The 16,534-nt window shown below is 42.4% G+C and overlaps 1 pseudogene; it reads right to left on the reverse strand.

Annotated features, from left to right (window-relative positions):
- Positions 1–1,508: 1,508 nt before the first annotated feature.
- Positions 1,509–14,538, reverse strand: LOC103081121 (protein limb expression 1 homolog pseudogene; annotated as a pseudogene).
- Positions 14,539–16,534: the final 1,996 nt, after the last annotated feature.

Consider the following 16,534-nt stretch of genomic DNA (forward strand, 5'->3'; position numbering starts at 1 on the left):
AAACCTGGATTATTTTTTAATATAGAAAAGATAGTGATTTTTATCTATTTATTTTATAGTAGGCCACCATTCTGAACTCTTACTCTATATTTTTTCAATTTAATCTCTTGCATTTTCCGGGTTGACAATTGCAACCACCGTGTGTGTGTGTGTGTGTGTGTGTGTGTGTGTGTGTGTGTGTGTGTGTGTGTGTGTGTGTGTGTGTGTGTGTGTGTTTAATTATATAGGCCAGGAACTGGGCATTTTTTTTCCAACCAGGAATGAATGCTGACTTTTGCCTTTGTGCTGTTTCATCTATGGAGATGTTCATGTTTTTCATCTATACCTCTTAGTGTAATTCATTGCTTTGGTAGTGTCTAGTATTAATCTATCCTTGAAACACAGAAATAAATCCTGCCTGTTCATGGAAATTACTGTGGGGTTCTTTTTTTAACTTTAACGTAATTATAATCGTTTTAGTTTTCAGCCAAGCCATTTTCAAATAGATGACAGAGTCATATTATTTCTGTCAAGAAGATTCTGTAACAATTTGAGCTATTGGTTCCTTATGGTCTAATTAAACTCTTCAAACTGAAAGGATGGAAGCAGAATTGTTTGAAATAACAAAGACAGTAATAGAGCAAAAGAGTCCTTCTCTCTAACTCCTAAAGAACTAACCAAATGCAAGCACTCTTTGTTAAATGCTAATGATTTTTCAAATGTTTTAAACTTTAAAATACCTATGATTTTCTCTGTTATAGATATATGTCTGTGGTGGCAGAAAATAAAAGTAAATGAATTCAAGTTACCTATTTGCAAATTAAAAATGAACATAATTGATTGCAGGACTCAAAAATTGGATATTAATTCTTCTTGAGAAACAAGAGTGCGTACTATTCTAGGTGACATTTATCCTCAAAAGGAAGAGTATGGGTTTTAAAAAATTATTATTACAGTGATATTGTAAGCCACATTAAGTTTATCTAGTGTTTTCATACCATTACCTCTTCAAGAACTTTGATAGATCCAGATAAAACCCCTTCTGTAGCTTTGGATTATATCTAGTGGAGCTATCTTTTAGTTTCCAAAGCTTGGGAGGAGGCTCTGAGCCTTGCATGTTTTTTAAAGCAATCAATATTGCTTATTTAATCCAAGTATTTTTAAAATTGCAATCATGTTACTTTTTCCCAATCCTGCCTGCTGTTCTTTTGAGAGATGCTACACTGACTGGCACATTCTTTGAAACAACATATGTAATCTAGTGAAGCACGTCAGCCAGGCTTTAGGCTGGAGCCAGTCTTGGGAAATATTTTTCAAACAATCCTGCTTCCATCCTTTCAGTTTGAAGAGTTTAATTAGAAAACTGCACTGAGTGAGTACTGGGTCCTATAAGAGTGGGTCCTACTATTCTCAGATTCTGTGAATAAAATAGGAGGATTTCAGTAGCAGTAGGAGGATTAGTGCAGCCTTCAGGTAGCAGCTATAGATGCTAAAACATCTGATGACCTACTTCAGTGAGCTTCCACATGTTAGGATCTGGTCTCTGCCACCCTTGGGGGCACCTGGGGCCTGGCCTTGCTAGCAATACCACACAGGGCTCTGAGGCTCAGCCTGATCATCTCTGGGTGAGGAAGTGTGAAGGCCACTGTAGATCTCAGTCATGGCTAAGATAGTGATTTCTTTCTTTTCTATGTAAAATCATAGTCATCCTGCTTTCTTGGCTTCTTCTAACTCCCCCAAGGCTATTCATTGCTCTTGAGAGAGGATTCCTTTTTCAAGGACCCACGCTCCTTCATGATCCAGTCCAGCACCATGTGGCTGTTCACCTTTTCATCCAGGGAATATTGGAAATAGTAGATGACATCCTATCAGGAATGCTTTGTTTCACAAAGGGCTTTTCGGCTTCCTTTCCAGTGCAATAGTTGGAAAATGGTCATCAGCTCTTGAAATAAACATGGTTGTCCCAGTGTTTAACTAACATGGAGTCATAGGCTTTGATACAGATGCTGGAGTCATGAGCGCATCTAGTGTGCCTCTGATGCCGCAACTGTTTCCTGAATACTTTCCATAATGAATTCTTTGGTGTAATCCTTCTAAAGGGCAGCTCACTGAAGAAGGAGTTGACTGGGACAACTTCAGCAGCATCCCATCAGGCCTCAGCTCTACCCAAGCAGCACTGAAAATTGCCAAAACACTGTCCCCCTGGGAGGGTCACATAACTCACAAAGGAAGGTCTAGGGGATGACATGGACCTGTAGACCACTGCAGCTTCACTTGGGAGTGCAACCCTTTGGTGCTGCTTGCTTTTCCAAAGTTCCTGTAACACTGAGACAATATTGAAGTCTTCAGAGATGAGAGCCACATCTCTCTGAGGCAAGAGCTGAGCAATGTAGTGTCTGAGGGATTCCAAGGTTATGTCCACCTTCAGTCTGCAATGTAAGCCTTCTGCAGAGCGCTCCCAGGCTTGAATTCTTGCAGTCCTGGACTGATTCTGTGCAGCTCATTGACGCATTGGATTACCAAAGAATCCCTTTAACATCTGCCAATCAGACATTTTCCAGAGTCTAAAGACTCCTCAGGGCACCCTCCTCCCTGGCTAACTGATCTTTTTTGTTTCTGCATATTATTGTTTTTATATCATGTCGACTTTGTACAGCTGCTTTTTTGGATCTATGTTAATAACCAAAATTGACTAAGAGTTTTCTTTTCTTAAAAGGTTTGGTGTCAAGATTATTCTAGCTTCATAAAAAAAAGTTAGAAAGGTTTCCATTTTTTCATTGTGCCGTAATAGTTTAAGTAGCATGAGAATGATCTACTCTATGAAAGCCTATGAATGATTTGAGTGAGAAAATCATATGGGCCTATTCTCTTTCTGAAGCTAATTCCTACACAGCTTTAAAAATATATTTTGCCTTATTTATAAACCTACTTAGCTTTTTTACTTCTTGGTTCTAGTTTGGATATTTTCCCATAAAGGTATTCTTTTAATTTTGATTTTCAGATTGATTAGCACAGAGTTGTGTGATCTCTCAAATTACAACCTATCTTTTCTTGTTATAGCTCCAGTATCAGTATTAAAGTGATGTGTTTCTGACTTTCTTTTTTCTCTCCAAAATAGATAAGCTATATATATATTTGTCCAGATTGCAATTTTTTTGAGAATAGTTTTTTTTATTTGCCAATATTATTTTTTGATTTCTAATTTATTTAGTTCTGTATTTATCTTTGCTTTTCTGCTTTTTTAAAAAAATATTTATTTTATTTATTTATTTTGGCTGCACCGGGTCTTTGTTGTGGCACGCGGGATCCTTTAGTTGTGACACGCAGGCTCATAGTTGCAGCATGTGGACTCTTAGTTGCATCATGCATGTGGGATCTCGTTCCCTAACAAGGGATGGAACTCGGGCCCCCTTTATTGGGAGTGTAGTCTTACCCACTGGACTACCAGTGAAGTCCTGCTCTTATGTTTTTAATTTTTGTTCTTTTTATTTAATCCTTAATTAATGTAATATTCTTTATTTGAGGCCATAATTTTTCTCTGAATGTGCTTTGGCAGCAACATACAAACTTTAATTTCCTTTTTAACCCAAGAGTTATTTCAGTGAATGTAGCAAAGCATAATTCTATGAATCTTCAAAACAATATGATTCAGTATGATTCATGCACTTAAACTTATTCTGGTTTTATTCCAGAGTGATACAGTATATCCAGAGGAATAAATTAATTATATTCCTTCAAGCAATCATTCATAAAAAAATTTTTTGGCAACCACTTTTTATAATATCCAGTGACAGTCTAGTGTGCAATTCTTTTGTATTGCCAATTAAAGGAAGATCCACATACTTTGATAATCATAGAAATAATCAAGTTAAGATCCTATAAAAAAATTAAAGAATGTATTCATTTGTATTTAGGGATCCAAAAAACATCTCCCCCAACCAGCCTAGCATACTTCCAAAATGCTAATTACTAAAGAATATTTTCTTAAATTAAGACTTTCACATACCAGAAGCCCCTTAAAAGTCAATGGAATAGGCAACACATTGAGTGACTATTTTATATGTAATATATATGGCATTTTAGTCTGGATGAATTTATTATTAATGTATTACAGATTAATAAACCAACTATTTGTCAGAGCACAGGAGAAATGGGACAAATGGAGAGTGAATTTAGATAAAATACAGGGGGAAAGGCCCTGAGGCATCTAGAGAACCTTAACCCCACCCAGGCAAGTAGAACAAGATCAGGTGGGTTATCCAAAGGAATGTGAATCACTCTTTTGCTCTTTTGTATACAGAGGCTTGAATACAGGGGATTTGAAAAGATAGGGGATTAGGCGTCAGCCCTATCATGATCAAGACCGTGATACCCAAAGAAAACCACAGAAGTAGAATCACTCTCTCAACTCAAACGAAATATTCTTTCTAAGATTTTGTTCCCCAAACATAACCACCGGTTTCATCCAGAACAGGGCAAAGGGAGGGAGAGGTAAGGAAACAATTTGTCTTTCTGGCATGCCCTTTAAGATCAGGGACTTTTATCAGATATCACACGATACTATGTTAACATAGTAGAGAAAGTCCTTTTACAAGCCACGTCCAATAGTCTTTCTCTTTCTCATCAAAACGCTGCAGTTCCCGTGTCCAGGTGTTTTGAAGCAATACTTAACACACCACATTAGAAGTTAATCTGCATTTCACACAATTTAAATAAAAAAATAAACCGATGAATTAGTGCTACTCTAATCTTGGCAACTTTTTTTGAAAACTGTGTATTATTCATATGGAAAAAAAACTGTAGCTCTAGCTTATCTTTAAATTCTTCCTTTTTTGTTGTGTTTATTTTAAATTAGGATGAGTAATACCATATTGGGAGAAGTGGAATTTTCATTTTCCCAAGGTTTTCTGCCAAGTCTCTTTTTTGGACAGTAAAATAGGGGCAAGAAAATATCCCAATTCCTATTAAAGTGCCATGAGATATTTTAACATTTACCAAAATATCAAAGCCTAATTTGTTGAAACTTTGCCTAAAACCTTGCACACAACAAATAACTCTGCCTTAATTTTTTTTTTTTTTTTTTTTTTTTGGTTTAAAAACATCATGTTAGAAGTGACTATCTAGCTCTAAGTTCAGAAGGTATAAACCCAATTTGAGGAAAGTTGATAATCTTTAGTACAAGTTTTCTCAGAACACTGTCACGAGATTATGTAATCAGTAACTTAAAACTATCCCCATTAGGACTAATTGACCCTTCCTCTACTTCATATGTTTGTTTTATTTAATCGTATTTATACAACTAAATTTAACAAGGAGCAAAGCCCCTTGTGCAAGCCAGTTTTATCAAAATCCCTTACAATATTTATCCTAAAGTTTTTGTAAACTACTCATATAAACACACACACATACACACACAGACTTACACACATATATACCCAAACCTTGGATAATGTTCTACTCAGTCAGTGCTGACAGACAAAAGACCATAAACTTAAACAAAATTGTTGCCAGCCAACTGGCACACCAGGCCCTGAGAGAGACTGTTATTTGTAATATCAGAATCTTCATTCCAACAATCACTAATGAGAGTCCTACTATGTAACCAAAGCTCTCTACTCTAAGGGAGATACAAAATTTCATACTATATGATCCCTGCCTTCAGTCAACTCACTTACAGTTTTACCGAAAAAGAAGACTGCAAGCAAATATATTGCCAAGCTAAATGCAACAAGTATGAAATAGAACAAAGAGCACGAACTGGAGGTATGAAGAGAAAACTGGGAGCTAGGAAGACAGATCTGCCCATAATTTGCTAGGGGTCCTTGACTAACTAGTTTAACCACTCCATGACTTGATTTCTTTATCAGTAAAATGTGCAAGTGAACATCTGCCTTACAGGATGATTGTGATAATGTAAATAATGTACTTAGAAACTCAGGAAGCTCTCAAAAAGTTCTAACTGGTAACATGTTAGGAACAGGTTGAAAGGACACAAAGGAAAAGGGAATGATAATCATCAATGAATTTACTACTTGGGTAGATACTAAAGGAGGAAAAGACTCAAGAAGTCTTTATCAGGACTTCTCTGGTGGTCCAGTGGGTAAGATTCTGCGCTCCCAATGCAGGGGGCCCAGGTTTGACCCCTGGTCGGGGAACTAGATCCCACGTGCATGCTGCAACTAAGAAGTCCACATGCCGCAGCTAAGAAGTCCGCATGCCACAACTAAGAGTCCACATGCCGCAACTAAGTCCACATGCCACAACTGAGTCCACATGCCACAACTAAGAGTCCGCAGGCCACAAGTAAGGGTCCGCATGCTACAACTAAAAGATCCTGCATGCCGCAACTAAACATGCCGCAACGAAGATCCCACGTGCCATAACTAAGACCCAGTGCAACCAAAATAAATATTAAAAAAAAAAAAGAACTCTTTATCTCCTCCATCTAATGAAGGCTGTGGGACTAACTTGGCATAAAGGTTTAGGCAAAAGCGGAAGATCCAAATAATGACAGAGGCACAATTATTTGCATGGGTGAACTACTTTAAACTTTTCTAATTACATTCCTATCCATTTTTTTATCATTTTCCAGATGACAGCTCTATACAGGTTCAAAATAATCAACCATCTGAAGATCTGGAAGAATTGACTTAAGAGCAATTCATTGACTAAAAAGAAGAATTAGCAGTTTTAGTTGACAAGCCCATGCAAAGAAGATTTGAAAGAAATGGGAATGATTAAGCATGATTTAAGCCTAGGAAAAATAAGAATCGGAGGCACATAATGGATGTCTTCAAATATTTGAAGGGCTTTAACATAGAAGATAAAACACGATTATTTTGTGCAGCTTCTGCAAACAGTACTCGAATCAATGGACCGAGCCACAGAGATGCGGATTTGAATATAAAAATTCTCTAACAACTAGAATGCCTTCTTCATTTTTATTAGCAGTTCTGAGGCAGAAGCTGGCTAAGTTTTACCCATGAGAGGTGTCATAGAAGAGATTCCTGGATTTGTGGGCAGGGGAACTGGACAAAATGACCTTTAAGTCTGAACTCTTTCTGGACTCTACATTATTAATTTTTTTTTCTTTTTTTTTTCTTTTTTTGTGGTACGCGGGCCTCTCACTGCTGTGGCCTCTCCCGTTGCGGAGCACAGGCTCCGGACGCGCAGGCTCAGCGGCCATGGCTCACGGGCCCAGCCGCTCCGCGGCATGTGGGATCTTCCCGGACCGGGGCACGAACCTGTGTCCCCTGCATCGGCAGGCGGACTCTCAACCACTGCGCCACCAGGGAAGCCCAACGTTATTAATATTTTGATATCAATTTTATAGGAGAATTTTACAGTGAATTGATGATCTAGGTCATACGTATTTACAGAAAAGAAAGCAAAGACTAAAAACAGGGCTAACATCTTAGCCCAGTGTGTTAACATGTTTAGTACTCCTTATTTCATCTCTGTAGTGAAAATACCACCCTCCTTACACCCAGAATAACCAAAAGGGTTTTCAGGATTAGTTAATGAGGTCTACTTAAAAACAAGCCCTAGAGGAAGTCAGCGGTTATCACTCTTCTCTGTTAGCATCAGGACACAGGAGAAAACAACTCTAATTTAGAAATAAAGACCTAGTTGTGTTACTGTTAGCTTGATGACTAGCCTTTTTCCCCCTGCGCGAACTCCCCACTGTGCATGGCATTGCGATTAGAAATCAAGTGGAAAGCCACAATTTTATTAGCATAAAGTGTCAGGAATGCCAGAGACTGGAAATTGAGAAGGGGTGCGTCAGAAAAGAGTGAGCCACAAGTAGGGGGAATCAACTCTGCATAAAAACGCCCCTTGGGACTTCCCTGGTGGTCCAGTGCCTAAGACTCCGTGCTCCCAATGCAGGGAGCCCAGGGTTCAATCCCTGGTCGGGGAACTAGATCCCAAATGCATACCGCAACTAAGAGACCACATGCTGCAACTAAGAAGTCTGCAAAGAAGCCCACATGCCACAACTAGGAAGCCTGCATGCCACAACTAAAAGATTCCGCGTGCTGCAACTAAAAGATCCCACACCTGGCAATGCAAATCCCATGTGCTGCAACTAAGACCTGGCGCAGCCTAAATAAATAAGTAAATAAATAAATATTAAAAAAAGAAAAAAAAGTCCCTCAAGTCCTGGACAATTCAGAATAAAGGGTCAATTAATCAAGAAAAGTTAACAATCATAAATGGGTACGCGCTTAATAATAGAGTTTCAAAATACACAAAGCAAAAACTGATAGGACCAAAGAAAGAAATAATAAGCAAAGTTAGAGATGTTAACAATCCCCTCAGGAACTGATTGAACAACTAGACAAAATATCAGTAAGGATATAGAAGATGTGAACCACTCTATCAACTAGTAATTGATATTTATTGAACACTACATCCAAAAACTGCAGAATATTCTTTTTTAAAAAAATTTCTTATAAAATCAGCCATATTCTGCATCCTAAAATGAGACAATAAATTCCAAAAGACTCAAAGTTTGCAGAGTATGTTTTCTGACAACAGAATTAAATTAGATATCAATCATAATAAAATATCTTTACAAATTCAAAATATTTGGAAATTAAACAGGATGCTTCTATTTAATCCATGAGTAAAAGGAGAAATCACAATGCAAATTTTTAAAATAGTTGGAAGGGAAAAAATATAAAAAGATAACACATGAAAATTTGTGGGATGCAACTAAAGGATTAGAGAGAAATATTTACATAAAAAAAGAATGAATTTAAAAATCAATGATCTAATTTTCCACTTAAAGAAGCCAAAAAAAGAAGAGCAAATTAAAATCCTAATTAAGTTGGAAAAGGGATTAATAAAGATAAGCATAAAACCCAAAAATACATAAAATAAATATTAGCAAAAATTAACAAGGCCAAAATAAAAGAGTGAGCCACAAGTAGGGGGAATCAACTCTGCATAAAAACGCCCCTTGGGACTTCCCTGGTGGTCCAGTGCCTAAGACTCCGTGCTCCCAATGCAGGGAGCCCAGGGTTCAATCCCTGGTCGGGGAACTAGATCCCAAATGCATACCGCAACTAAGAGACCACATGCTGCAACTAAGAAGTCTGCAAAGAAGCCCACATGCCACAACTAGGAAGCCTGCATGCCACAACTAAAAGATTCCGCGTGCTGCAACTAAAAGATCCCACACCTGGCAATGCAAATCCCATGTGCTGCAACTAAGACCTGGCGCAGCCTAAATAAATAAGTAAATAAATAAATATTAAAAAAAGAAAAAAAAGTCCCTCAAGTCCTGGACAATTCAGAATAAAGGGTCAATTAATCAAGAAAAGTTAACAATCATAAATGGGTACGCGCTTAATAATAGAGTTTCAAAATACACAAAGCAAAAACTGATAGGACCAAAGAAAGAAATAATAAGCAAAGTTAGAGATGTTAACAATCCCCTCAGGAACTGATTGAACAACTAGACAAAATATCAGTAAGGATATAGAAGATGTGAACCACTCTATCAACTAGTAATTGATATTTATTGAACACTACATCCAAAAACTGCAGAATATTCTTTTTTAAAAAAATTTCTTATAAAATCAGCCATATTCTGCATCCTAAAATGAGACAATAAATTCCAAAAGACTCAAAGTTTGCAGAGTATGTTTTCTGACAACAGAATTAAATTAGATATCAATCATAATAAAATATCTTTACAAATTCAAAATATTTGGAAATTAAACAGGATGCTTCTATTTAATCCATGAGTAAAAGGAGAAATCACAATGCAAATTTTTAAAATAGTTGGAAGGGAAAAAATATAAAAAGATAACACATGAAAATTTGTGGGATGCAACTAAAGGATTAGAGAGAAATATTTACATAAAAAAAGAATGAATTTAAAAATCAATGATCTAATTTTCCACTTAAAGAAGCCAAAAAAAGAAGAGCAAATTAAAATCCTAATTAAGTTGGAAAAGGGATTAATAAAGATAAGCATAAAACCCAAAAATACATAAAATAAATATTAGCAAAAATTAACAAGGCCAAAATTTGCTTCTTTAAAATATTAATAAAACTGAAAAATCTGTAGAAAGAGTGATCAATCTCCAACAGACTGCATTGGCCTCTTATCCCATTGTAACTCTCCAGCTAACTTCATGGCCCCAGTAACTTTACTTTCTGAGTCTTAGGTAACATAATACATCTAGATGGGCAGTTTAACCCATAATCAAAAAAGTTCAAAGTGCATGATAGTCAATCAATAAATATTGATTGATTTAATGATCAATGATTGAATGACCAGGGCTGATGTGTACAGTTCACAGTTGACACACTGCACAATTTGCAGTTGGCCTAGGGCAAGTAATGCTTGAAATTAGCAGACACTCTCTCCAACTTGTATGCAAAACTGTTTTCCAGAGGAAAGGATACTGTTTTCTTCTCCCAATAGCATGGGTCTGCCCAGAGGTACCTTTTTCTAGTTCACAGAAAGACCCCATGTAGGATCATAGTAGCCCAGTGAATGGCTCAAATGCAAGGGGTATGTCTGCACATCACCCTCAGAAATGTAGCTGTTCAGTCTTAAACTAGGTTGCTGTAAGTCCTACATGACAGAAGGCAGAGCCACTCCAAAAATATGGCAAACTGGAGACTCTCCTTGACTCAGGAATGTTCCATTACCCGGCATTTTTTTTTTTAAGGACTGACATAGCTTCTTGGTCAAAGAAATGAGAGTTGCTTTTAACTAAACTCTATCTACAAGCAACATAAAGGGAAGCTGCACAACTCAGCATAGACATCTCATCCTTTAGGAAGGCTTCCCTGATCTTCCAAGTATGGGCCAGATGCTCCTTCTGTGTTTCCTACAGTAGTAATCTTTATTTTCCATTCTAAACCTACAGTAGAACATCATTTTTTGAAATCGATTCCGTGTGCTCCCCTTTGCAAAAGCAGACAGAAAGCCATTGAGGAGGAAATCTTTATCCAGTAAAAGATCCCCTGAGTACCTCTAGTTATAGACACCACCTATGAAACTCAGAAGAACTCAGCCAAGCCTGGCCTCCCTCTGGATCAATTTTCATAAACAACCCAGGTTATCTCTGTGAGGAAAAAGACTAAACAGTGCTCCCTAAAATTAAAAGTTAGGGACCCTTGCCGGTGAGCTCCAACAAAGGCCCACTGGCAGAAAAGTTCTTCGAGAGCATTGATTTTAAAAAATTACCCTGAAGTATAAAATAAAAATTAAATTAACTTTAAAATAATTACCTTAAAGAAATGTGGAGTCTAGACTCTAAGCCCCAACTTAAACAGACACTCAGTTCTCAGAATTTCCTGAGAATTTCCTGTGCCTTTCTAGTCACAATCCCCTCAAAAAGCGGAGCAGAGAAAGAGAGAAGAGGAAACGTGGGAAGAAGTAAAAAAAAAAGGTAGAAAGAAGGAAAAAGAAGCAGGAGACAAGAGAAACCAGTTTTGTCTTCCCAACTCCGTACTAAATCATTTTAGGCCTTAAAACATAGGGTGGCTATGTTACCCCTGTTTTCTAGAAGAGAAAACTGAAGCCCAGAGAGGTTAAGGAACATGGGCAGGGGCACAGAACAAGCAAGTGTAGATTTCACCCACACCTCTCTGCCTTCCAGCCTCTGTTTCAGCTCCCAGACTTGTATGGCCTCAGTTGATGTCATCCATTTACAGTCACTTCACCCTTCCCCACCAAAGAAGATGATGGAGAAATGGGGTCTGGGTTCAAATCTCAGACTTTTCTTAATCATGTATCTGGCACTTGCTGGCTTTGCGACCCCAGGCGAGGTAATTTATATCCCCGAAGCTCAGTGATCTTACATCTAAAAGAAGGAGAATATTTACTTCCACAAGTAACTGGGGGGCTTGAACGTGTTTCTGAAAAAGAAAAGGGCAGGTACCCAGCAGGGACTCGAAACACATGCCAGCACTTCCTCGACTACACACACCCATCTCCCCATTAGAACAGGATAAGGCTTGGTCTTCACAAGGCTTGTTCTATATAGAAGAGTAACTGGGGCCCTGCCACTTTTTATTTAGTTACCAAAGAGGAGGAGAAACAAGAGGAGACTGTTTTCTTGCCATCCAGCACTATCAGGGGCAAATCTGTCAAAGAGGAAGTTTGTTTTTGTCCCTTTCCCTTAAACTTTCCTCTTCTCCCCTCCCCCACCCCACCCGTCCCGCTGTTCCCCTTGGTCATTTATCTTCTGTTCTCTACAGATTGTCATAATCCCAGATAATCTGTTAGCTCAGTGGTGCCCAAACACCACCACCTCAGCCTGCAGCAATTCAGGAAGGCCCTTGTCCTTTAAAGGAACCTTGGGTTACACTCGACTGGCCTGGAAAACAGCAGTCATTTGGCTGAGTTTGGATTAAAACGACAGCAAATGTGGCTCTAGAGTCACATAATTGCAAAGACAGGCAGCTTAAGACAGGCAAAAAAGATCTTTGTGTTTTACTAGCTGACACTAGGAAGTATTTAAGAGTCAAAGGGAGTGTACCCCAATGAGCCCTTTTTTGCTGGGCTGGGGCTTGTTCCAGTGCCCCTCAAATCATACGAATTTACTCAGCCCTTTCTTTAAGGCCAGCCCTGGCTGATTCCAAAAGCCAAGACTTTCACGGAAGGCCCAGAGTTCTCTGAAATCCACAGCTGGACCATTAGCAGCAGGAAAAATGCCAAAGGACTCCTCCCATCAATCCTAAAGCCTAGGACGTGCCCAAAACTGCTCCAGGAATCCTGATGGGTTCCAAGGAATTACTGAGAGCCCTCACCAGTGTGGTTCTTGTCCTTTCAAAGGGACCCCCAGGAGGTCAGGGATGTAGTGGAGTTTCAGGTCTGTCCTGGCTCAGGGCTCCCCAGGCAGAAGGAGGCGATGCCCAATGCTCAGGGAGAGAGTATCCTGTACATAATGGATAAACCTTGAAAACACTTTACTAGGTGAAAAAAGCCAGTCACAAAGGACCACACATATATTGTATGCTTCCATTTACATGAAATGTCAGCAGAAAGTAGATGAGTGGTTGCCAAGGGTGTTGGGGGGGGGGGCGAGGTTGGGAAGAAATGGGGAGTTTCTGCTAATAGGTACAAAATTTTTTTTTTTGGAGTGATAAAAATCTTCTAAAATTGATTGTGGTGATGGTTGCACAACTCCGTGAATATACTAAAAAACCACTGAATTGCACACGTGTGCAATTATATCTCAATAAAGTTGTTTCTTCAAAAAAATACTATCCTGGGGCTTCCCTGGTGGCGCAGTGGTTGGGAGTCCACCTGCCGATGGAGAGGACGCGGGTTCGTGCCCCGGTCCGGGAGGATCCCACATTCCGCGGAGCGGCTGGGCCCGTGAGCCATGGCCGCTGCGTCCGGAGCCTGTGCTGCGCAACGGGAGAGGCCGCAGCAGTGAGAGGCCCGCGTACGAGAAAAAAAAAAAAAAAAAACTATCCTGAAGTCTATCTTACAGTAACCACACCCTTGGGACCAGGTTCAAAGGAAATCCATCCAAGTTGCTCTTTTGAAACAACTCAAAATCTAAATGCTATCCATGCATTAATTCATTCACTCATTTTACATTTACCAGTGAGTTCTCTGTGGGCAGAACTGGACCACCTTGCCAGAAACACACCACCAGCTCTCCCCACTGCATCCAGCTTAAGCCGATTTGCTGGATGCGAGCAGGGCCTCTTTATCACATGCTGCAACCAGGAAGGGCCCCCCTTGACTCCCTGTAGCTGAGGAGCCCCAGAGCCTTTAAGAGGGGAGTTTCAGGAAAACTCTTTCTCATTTCTGCTCCCCACAGAGCCACCAATGTCTTATCCGCATATTTCTTTGTTTCTGCCCCCCTCCCACCCCCTCCTACTGTTGCAGGCAGCTGACTCTCCAAAACTTCCAGAGGGAATGAGGCTCTCAGCTGTAGCTCCAGAAGTAGTTTTCGGGGGGGGGGGGGGGGGGGGGGGGGGGGAGTGGACCCGGAGTGGCCGTGTGAGGCGTCAGGCATCGACTCTGGTGAGTAGGGCCTAACATCAGCGGTGACAGACCGGCTCCCAGAGCTGGTCTGGATTAAGGCAGAACAGGACAGTGGCTGACATTGTGAAATTACCCTAAGGACATGCCGAAAGCCTGAGCACAATGCGCGACCCCGGGTCAATCCTGAGCTTCGCGTGCCACAGGGCGGAGCCTCCCACAGAGGACCCAAGAACCCAGCTCCTGAATCAGAGTGCCCGTGTCCTGGACTTGCAGGCAGCGTTCAGACCCTTGCTTAGGACTAAGGCCACTCCAGGGGCACAACGCCGGCTCCTCTTGGCCGGGCCCTAACCCTGTCTTGACTGTGCGCTGTGCACGCTAAAGCCAAGCTCGGCCAGATGCACCTCCGCCCAGGCGCTGCGTACTAGAGCGCTTGAAGCCGCCAGCAGTTCAGAGGGATAAAAGGGGCGGGTGGGGGGAGGGGGCGTTGGAAAAGCCAGGGCAGAGAAGACCCTCCAGCACCACAGCGTGGTGGTGCATCTGAAAGCTGCAACTTCCTGGGTCCAGACACCAAAGTCAAACGCGCGAAGCATCCGGGTTTCCTGGCGTGGACGAGCTATCACTACGTGGAAGAGCTATCACTACTGCCAACATCCTGCATCGAGGCACTCCGTTTGCTTGCTCCTCTTTTCGCGACCACCTGGTCCCCAGCGCGGGTCACCCACGGGGATCTAGGTGAGTTGCGTACCCCATGATCGCCCATCGACTGTTTTCCCAAGCGACCCTTAATACAAGCTAAATAAAAACATCGTGCTTTCTGTTTATATACAGCTCTCCAAAACAATCCCTAAGCCCCTTTCTCAACGGAATGGTCGCCTTTACGAAGCCCCTTCTACTTGGAAATTCCGGAGTCTCCACTGTCTCGAAGTGGAGAAACTCGCTCTTTCCCGCCGAGCACTCACAGCGCCCAAGCACAAGGGGGAAAGCTCCTGAGAGCAACCCAGGGCATCTTCACTGTCTGCATTTGCATCACGCAGTGCCACCAATCTCCCTGCCCAGTGACCCCCTGCAAAGAGGCACTCGGTGCACCTTCCCCTCGCACCTCGGGCCATCCGAGGCGGGCGTGAAGAGAAGGTCCATGGAATTGCACGGCGTCCGCAGGTGGCTCGCCCTTCCCACTTTCCCTTCCTCAAGAATTGACTTTGCAAAGCCGACCCGAAAGAAGAGCAGAGAAAGATTGGAACTGACCTGTAGCAGGAGAAGATTCCAGCCCAGGTAGGGGGCCTCTCCGTGCCTAGGGAAGATCCAAGTTCCGCCGCGAATTGGTTCTTGGCGGCGCACGGGTCCCGCGCGCTTCCCGCCGCGTGCCCCTTTCAATTAGCCTCTCTCCCTCTCCTCTACCCGCTTTTGACGCCACTCCCGGCCGCTCAGAGCTGCCTCCTCCTCTCCAGGGCTTCCCTCCTGCTAGGCGCCCGGGATCAGATAAGAGGAAAGGAAGGCCCGCTGGCAGCCAATGATAGAGCGGAAGGTGGCTGCGGGGGGAGGTGGGAGGCAGGCCTAAGCCCCTAACGCAGCCCCGCTTCCCTCCTCCTCTCCTCCTCCAGCCCGGCCCCACAAGAGATGCTCTGAGGAGCCCGCCCAGCGCCGCGGGCGCGCCAGCCCAGACCTGGCGGCCGCCCCAGGTGCGGGCCGCAGCCGGGTGAACGGTGCCGGGAAAGAGCGCCTTTTTCCCCTCCACTCGCACAGAGGCTAGCGTGCGGTTGGCTGCTTTGCGAGGTCTGGAGCCCTCGAGGACGCAGGTGCTGTGTGCCCGCTTCCCCATTCCCAAAGACCAGCCTCGTCAGGGACCCCGCGCTCGGGGGGGGCCGGTACCCGCTATAAAGGGGTAGCCTGCTTTGGGACTTCCCTGGCGGTCCAGTGGTTAAGACTCCGCGCTTCCACTGCAGGCGCCGCGGGTTCGAGCCCTGGTCGGGGAAATAAGATACCACCAAAAAAAGACCAAAAAAACGGGGTACCCTTCCTCCCTTCCTTCTTCTGAACGAGGGCTATAAAATGCCAAAGCAGAGATGCTCAAACTTTAATGTGCAGGAGAATCACCTGCGAATGTTGAAATAGACATTTTTGGTGTTTAAAAGGACGAATGTCGGCTGTGTCCGGTGGTTGGACTTCTTAAACTGCATATGCTCCCTCGCAGAGATCCTGTTTCAACAGGTCTGGGCTGAGGCCAGGGACTCTGCATTTATCAAACACCCTGGTGGTTCTGATACATGCAGGCCACCCTCCGAGAGGCTCTGCTTGAGCTGTGAAGCCCACGAGGCGCGCCAGAGCCCCGCGCCAGGTCTCCAGGGACTTGGCCCTGCGCGGTCATCCCCTGGGCCCCCTTGGAAAGTCATCATCGTTACTCATTTTTTAACCTCACGAACAGCCTCCCACTCCCTCCCATGGCGTCTTTACAATCCAGCTTGTTGTGTGCGCACAAATGTTGGGAGCTGGGAGGTATAAAAACTAAGTGTTTATCAAGAAGCCACTTTTGGGCTTCCCTGGTGGCGCAGTGGTTGAGAGTCCGCCTGCCGATGCAGGGGACACGGG

Source organism: Lipotes vexillifer, unplaced genomic scaffold (genome assembly GCF_000442215.2).
Source record: "Lipotes vexillifer unplaced genomic scaffold, Lipotes_vexillifer_v1.1 scaffold440, whole genome shotgun sequence".
NCBI lineage: Eukaryota > Metazoa > Chordata > Mammalia > Artiodactyla > Lipotidae > Lipotes > Lipotes vexillifer.